The following is a 7605-nucleotide window of genomic DNA, read 5'->3' as shown; positions in this document are numbered from 1 at the left end:
GAATTCACTCAATGCGTTCCTGTTAGCTTTGGATCAGACCAGGATGGGAAAATAAAAAGGCAAGCTAGAAGGATGAATGGAATGGAATGGAATGAAATGAAAAAAAAAAAAAAAAGAAAAGAAAATAGGTGTAGGGAATATATTGGTGATACACATTTATCATCTCTGTTAAAACATCCACTTTAGTAAGTATGCAAAAAACCCCCACAAAGTTTTTCAAGGTGCAAACTGTATATGCAATAGACCTTCTTAGAATTAAACCAACCAGAAAAGGAATTCTTCCATTTTGTGTAGCATTTCTGGCTAATCAGTCAAGGTAGTGTACAATGAATTGAGGTTTTGCTTCTTCTTTGAAAGAACAACGCATTGAAAATATCAAATGCCTATATCTTTCTGTTGTAGTTAAAAATATGTATTTTCAAGTTCATCAGTGCATGATCACTTACCTTTTTTTTAATTCCATATATTCTTAAAAGTAACATCTAAACCAAAATAGGCATTTCTTCTGAAGTTTTTTGAAACAACAGAAAAAAGGAGACATTTCAAAACAGATAAAATTTAGGAACTAAATTCAGCCACATGCAGTGATTTAAAATGAAATTTGAGATAATTTATGTTTCCTTAGATTTCTTCTCTACCTTTTAGGTTTTAGAAATGAACATTTAGGCTTGAAAATAAGTGATTTTTCTGATATCAATCACATATTTCTTATACAAGGCACAGAACCTTTTTCAAATAAATATTGCATTTGCCTTGATAGTGCAAGAGACTATTAACATTTTTTAGGGAGGTAAAACTAAAATCATAGTAAAGTTCGAGTAGATCAAGTAATTGTGAATTTTCATCTTTAACACTGTGAAAATTTCATATGTGCCATTGTAATGGGAAAAAAATAATCCATTTTTTGCCTGGGAAAAGTGTTATTTTTCATTTACCTTGACATGACATTAAAAAAGGTGTAAGCTCAGCAGAATGCACATTTGAACTGTATGACTTCAGTCCAATTAAGCCTTTCAGTTAAAGCAATATTGAACTAAGTGTGCTGCTGCAGATCTAGAACACAGCAAAGTTTAAAATATACATACTTGAAATAGTAAGTTTTGTTCACAAAAGATAAAAACCTACCTATTTGGCTACCTGTTTGGAATATCTTTATATTTTTTGTCTAAGCAATTGAAGCTCTTGCTTCTAACACAAGGTCAGGCTCAATATAATGTGTGAGTTGCAGCAAGTGTACCCCAAAATACACTTATGTGTGTATTCAACTATGAGATTTGGGCTTCTGTGAAATATTATGGTACTCTGAAACAATCATTGATGATAGAAGAACAATGAAAAGAAGACAAAACATCTGAAATAACAACAAAAAGACTGACAGATATTACTGACAGATGTCTAGTAAGTAAAAGGAATGTTGACCTGGAAATCAATGAACCAAAATTGGTGTGTTGGAACCAATTTTGATTCATTGATTTGGGCTTGTACAACCCCCAAAGGGAAAATGGTCTATTTTATCAAAAGAAAAAAAGGAATCGCAGTAATCACAGCAACTGACCTGGGATTTGATTATTGAACCAACCTTTTCCACTATGAAGAACTGCTTGATAGATTAAGAGATTCTTAATATTGTACTTTGAAATTATCTCAGTGGCCTCAAGTGAATCCTTAAATAAAAAAACATTACTGGGATTCTGCACTCACACTTTTGGGTTCTTTTTGTACTTTTGTAATTCCATTTATTCAGCTCATCGATGCTACTCTTTTCACATGAGCTAGCAAGATCTACAACGACAGCATTTCTTCTGTGTCATTGAGACAGATAAACACTGAGATCCATCTGCACCTGAGAGAAACCTTTTACTCTTGATGATGATACATCTCCCTTGCTGTTGCCCCTTGAGCCTGCTGGATCACGGCTGCCCATTGTAGTCCTACCTTCACTATCTGTGGCTCTAACTCAGCACCCAGAACCTGGGACACCTAAAACTCTTCTGAAAATGCAGATGCTGGGTTGGGAAGATGCTGGTTCAATGTTGGTTCATTGTTGAGAGGATGACTGACTAGATTCAACCAGACTCACACGAGGTTGGGTTTTCCTGTTAAGCATGAAGAGTTTGTTCATTTTATGGAGGTTGATGGTGAGAATGCCTCACATATTTGAAAAACAAGCAGCTTTAGTATACTTCCTTTCGGATTAAAAAGAATATGTTCCATAGAAATGTCACCATCAAGAAAATGTTTAAAGTTTACAACCAACCTATTTAAAATCAGACACATTACTATTAATTAGTCAAAGGTTTAGTCTAGCCATTAACATTAACAGTATTTTTGTAGGAGCTTGGGGTTGGAAGAGGTTAGGCTTTGCTTGTGATTTTTTGTCTGCTTTAAACTTGCAGCTATTATTGCAATATAAGATTCTTCAGCCTTCTAAGAAAAGTTCACAAAGTTCAACAAGGCCAAGTGCAAGGTCTTGCATATGGGTTGGGGCAACCCCAAGCACAAATACAGGCTGGGTGGAGAATGGATTGAGAGCAGCCCTGAGGAGTAACACTTGGAGGTGTTGGTTGGCAAGAAATTCAGCATGACTCAGCAATGCACACTTGCAGCCCAGAAAGCCAACTGGAGCTTTGATGCTGCTTGGCTGCATCAAAAGCAGCGCAGCCAATAGGGCAAGTGAGATGATTCTACCCCCATACCCCACTCTGGTGAGACCCCACGTGGACTGCTTCATCCAACTCAGGGCCCCCAACATAAGAAAGACACAGATCTGCTGGAGCAAGTCCAGAGGGTGGCCACAAAGATGACCAGGAGGCTGGAGCACCTCTCCTGTGAAGACAGGCAGAGAGAGCTGGGGTGGTTCAACCTGGAGAAGTCTCCTGGGAGAATTTATAGCACCTTCCAGTACCTAAACAGGACCTTACAAGGAAGCTCGAGAGAGACTTTCAACAAGGACATGTGAAAGGACAAGGAATAATGGCTTTAAATTGAAGATGAGTCAATTTAGACTAGATATAAGGAAGAAGATTTAACTGTGAGGGCGGTAGAACACTGGAACAGATTGCCCAGAGAGGCTGTGGAGTCTCCATTCCTGTAAGTGTTCAAGGCCAGGTTGGATTGAGCTTTGAACAACCTGATCTAGTGGAAAGTGTCCTTGTCTATCCCCCTTGGCAGGGAGATAGAACTAGATGATTTTAATGTCCCTTCCAAATCAAACCAGTCTACGATTCTATGATTTTATGAAAAAAACTTAGCTCTCGACCAATGTTGTACATTACTACTGCATACCACTTTACATGTAAAAACTATAAAGGGGCTTATGACAGTTTTTTGGAATTTTGTTCATTAGCTTTTATGGGAACAGATTTAAATTATTACCAAAAACATTTGAAAGTAATACTCAGAATGTACACTGGGATTTAGTCAATAATGAAGGGACTATCTTAATCTTTTATGTTTGAGGCACTTAATATTTAATTCTTAATTACAGCTAAATCACACACATTCACATGCATCTATCTATACACACAATAAATATATGTGACATCCTATGTTAGATATATAGTGTGGGTAGGTATACATGTAGAAAGAGAAAAAAGTACATATGGTTGCTCCTATTCCTGTCTTACCACATGAAGTTTGCAAAGATTCATTACTGTGATAAATAAACTAAAAGGGCACTTCATTTTGAACAGGCTTTTCAACCCTCTTCTCCCTTAAATTCATAGCACAGGAGAACAGGATTATAAAATCTTATGCAAATTTGGAATAAATAGATTAAATGTTATTCGGTGTTCAGTCATGAGCAACCCTCTCAACCTTCTATAATCAGAGATGAAGAAGGCAGTGATGCAGAATAACATAAAAAATACAATGATAGTACAATAACTATGAAACATTTCAAGAAATAAACACCCACAAAAAATGTGTCTCTGTTTATTTGAACTAGTGTAAGTAAAGTTTGCTTTCTTGGGAGTTATGAACTTATTGCTAATGTGCCATTAACTTGGTGGTGATTCTCATAATAGTTTGCTTTTCATTTTTGTAGTGTAGTTATTCCTTTTTAACATCCCCAGATATTTTCTAATGTTACAAAAAATAAAACAAAACACATGATTCTGTAAAATTTCCTTTAACTCAGTCATAAAAATCAATCTTCTGGTTTTGGCTTCATTTTTATGTTATAGTAATGATTAAGGCACATCAAGAATATATTTCTAATTAATATTGTGACCTGGTTAAAATAAAAATAATATATAAGGGAAAAAAATTACCATTATTGACTCTTCAGTGGGATGAAACAGGGTTTTTTTATCATTCTGATCTAAGTCAGAGTAGGTTATGAACAAGGATTAGGTTCATGCAAAATGCACAAGCAGGAGGAGAAGAAATGTATTTTCCATTTACTCTCCTCTCACGTGAATATTTGTGCTCTGGTTTAGACTGAAGAATGTTCAGAGAATATTTAGCAGAGTGAACTATCTGGAGCCTTTCAGGAGGACTAATCAGTGTTTGGGACAGGAGTGTTAACTGGTGATATTGACCACATTATTTCACAATTTGTATGTCTATCAACAGATTATGGGACAGAACCTTCTCAGATGTACATAGGTATAACTGTGTTACTCTGTAATGGTCTAGGCATAACTTCACATCCTCAGGGGTTCCAATCCTCAGTGCCACCTGCAACAAAAATAGGCTATACCACAAGCTTCACACATTCTCCTTTAGCTATGAAAAGGCAGGAAAGAAAAAGCTTGAGTCTGTATGTACTGTACATATAAACAATGAAAACCCTCAGACTTTTACTCTGCATGGTCATATCTGAGGAGAAGGATTGCATCTACTCTAAGTAATCTGGGGACATAATGTAACTAATGTGTAGTTATGGCATCCAATAAATTTTTTCCCGTTCCTATATTGTCTGCTGCTTGAAATGTCTCATATACCACATACTGTACATGCAGTAATCATCTCCAGAAAAATAAACAGCTTGTACAGAACTCATATATCTATATCTCATCAAATATATTTGATGTTAAAGCAATGCCAAGCGGATGTTTCAAGCTTTGGAAAGTTCATTCCTGAACTGGAAGTCTGCAAGTACTCTGAATATCTTCGTGGGGTTTTGAAAATTTGAAACTGATCTTCTATGAGATGTTGCACAACTCTTTCTGTCTTCAGGTTCTTTTTGTATATTATATTTCTTTTGATTTTAGTCTTAATGCACAGATATTCCCCTCAGGTACATACACAATTTCTAAGAAAATAATTTTTAAGACCCCTGCAGTTCTGGTGGGACCCTTAAAACAATACCATAGAGAAAGATTAAATAAAAATATACTTTGTATTAGCTTCTAGAGGCAGTCTATATATTTAATCTGTCAAGTAGTACTTTCCTCTGTAGTGCCAACAGCAGTGTAATCACAGAAGAACCATCTCTACGTATCTCAGTTTCAGTCTTTATTAACAGGATGGAAAACCCTTCCAGCTGGTAAGAGTGTAGTTCAGAGTAGTAAGTTCTTTCAAATAGTTACACTGGAGTTGATAGGCATCGGTCAAGGATTTCTTTCTGGTTCTAAGAATTTTTGTCTGTAGAGAGGCCAGTTTAGAAACATATGCATGCCTGTTAATACATTCAGGAGGTGAGGATTAGAAATCTATACTCTCCCTGTTTTTTCCAAATGAGAAACTTTAACCAAATAACAATACGAGGAGATGACCCAACACAAACAAGCAAAGAACTTCTGCTTTCCAGTTCATAGCAAATACAATTTCAAAATACCTGGGTTGTTTTCACAATGTTTATATAGCATATGACAACTACCCAGTTACTTATGCCAGACAAATCCCATTCTCTAGAGGCAGTTTTTTCCAAAACAAGGTTTAGTAGTGATCATTTCCCCAAAGCCCCATTCACCACTTCTACATATAAAGAACCTCAGCACCTTGACAGACATGGGTTTGCAAATCTAGCTGAGTGGTATAAGGCATGATTTCAGCCATTGTTTCTGAGTTGTCTCATGCTAAAATTTGGTAACTGTGTGAAGGCTCATAATCCACTATAGTTGCTTGAAGCTGCTGTGTTTGATTTAACACTAACATGGACTGGAAGCATTCATGACATCAGTGATGGCATCTCAGGGCTTAGGTTCTTGAATTAGGTTCACCATAAAGACATCATTAGACAGTTCATACATTTTACTGGGCACAAGTAATTCAGATTGGGTTCTGATACACTTTTGCAGATCTGAGTAGAGATACTTTAAGTAGGTACAAACCGCATTGTTTTTTATACTTCTAATTTCTGTTGAGATTCCCATTCAGCCTGTTTCTGAACGTTTTTTAGCTATACTGAAACAAGAGGGAATCAGTGTCTAGTTGTTTTTTACAGGGTGTTTTTATAGTAAATTTTTAAAATATGAGAGTGTAATAAAAAAAAAATTATCAAAGACAAAGGGATTTTGATCTACTCTGTTAATGAAACATGTTCAAAATAAACATTATCCATTGATTAATAGAAGAGACTTGCCAGGCACCAATGGGAGCAAATATTGCTTTGTTTGCATTTTAATAAATCTCAAGACTGAGTGTCTGAAGCCACGGTCTTAAATTTATATTGAGGTTCCTAAATGGAATTACTTTGATTGACAAGATGATGCTAAGTAATGCCAGCATCGCTGAGGTCAGTGAGAAGACTCCAGGCGATTAATCATCATGGGAATACAAAGAGTTATCATAACTAGAAAGGAGAACAGATAAAATATCACAGTCAGATACTGTTTGTCCGAGAGATAAATATGGCAAAGGAGAAAATCTTTTAATATAACCCCTAAGAGTGGAATTTAATTGAACATAAAAAAAATGTCAAAATCATACCTTTTTTTTTTTTTTCATAGGGCTTTTCAGACCTCCTGGAAACATTTTGTGTTTCCATGTGGATACCTGCTACATGTGAACACATGCTCCACTTTAAAAACAAAGGAAAACATTGGAATATATAACTGTTTTTAAGTGCAAGATTAAAGGCACTAATATTTAGGGAGTGACATCAAAAATGTAATTGTGTTATGCACTGTATAAAGAGGCTGTGCAAACTTAAGATGACTTCACACCCTCCCCAGGTCCCTGTGCCTCTGTCTCCTTCCAGCTTCCTCCATTGATTGTGTTCAGTATCTACTTACAGTCTCATTGCCTTGCATCAAAATCAAGACAGTGAGACAAAAGTCTGGGAAAAGAAGGGGGGCATAGGGAAAAGGGTAGTAGGTGAGAATGTTTGTACTACTGGTTTTAGAAATCCAAAAAACTTCTCCTGACCTAGAAGTAGTGCCATTTGAAAGGGTCAACTCTCCCTGGCTGTGTTCACTAAGGGAACAGTTGGGATGTTCAGCAATGGGAGATGGAAATGGAATTCCATCATACAATTTTTATAGAGTATATCTAAATTTTAATATGGTTACACTCTTATGCAGCAGTCTACAATGTTTGTTTATCTAGTCACTTGTTTGATATGAATCTTTTCTTGTTGTAGTCAAGCTCCTAGCTCTTTTATGGATTGGAACAGTGTGTGCTGTGTGGCAAGTCTTTCTTCTACTCTGTTAGAATGCA

Source organism: Pipra filicauda, unplaced genomic scaffold (assembly GCF_003945595.2).
Source record: "Pipra filicauda isolate LSUMZ 115617 unplaced genomic scaffold, ASM394559v2 scaffold280_size1006739_pilon, whole genome shotgun sequence".
Lineage (NCBI taxonomy): Eukaryota > Metazoa > Chordata > Aves > Passeriformes > Pipridae > Pipra > Pipra filicauda.
Note: the sequence above shows the minus strand (reverse complement) of the source record.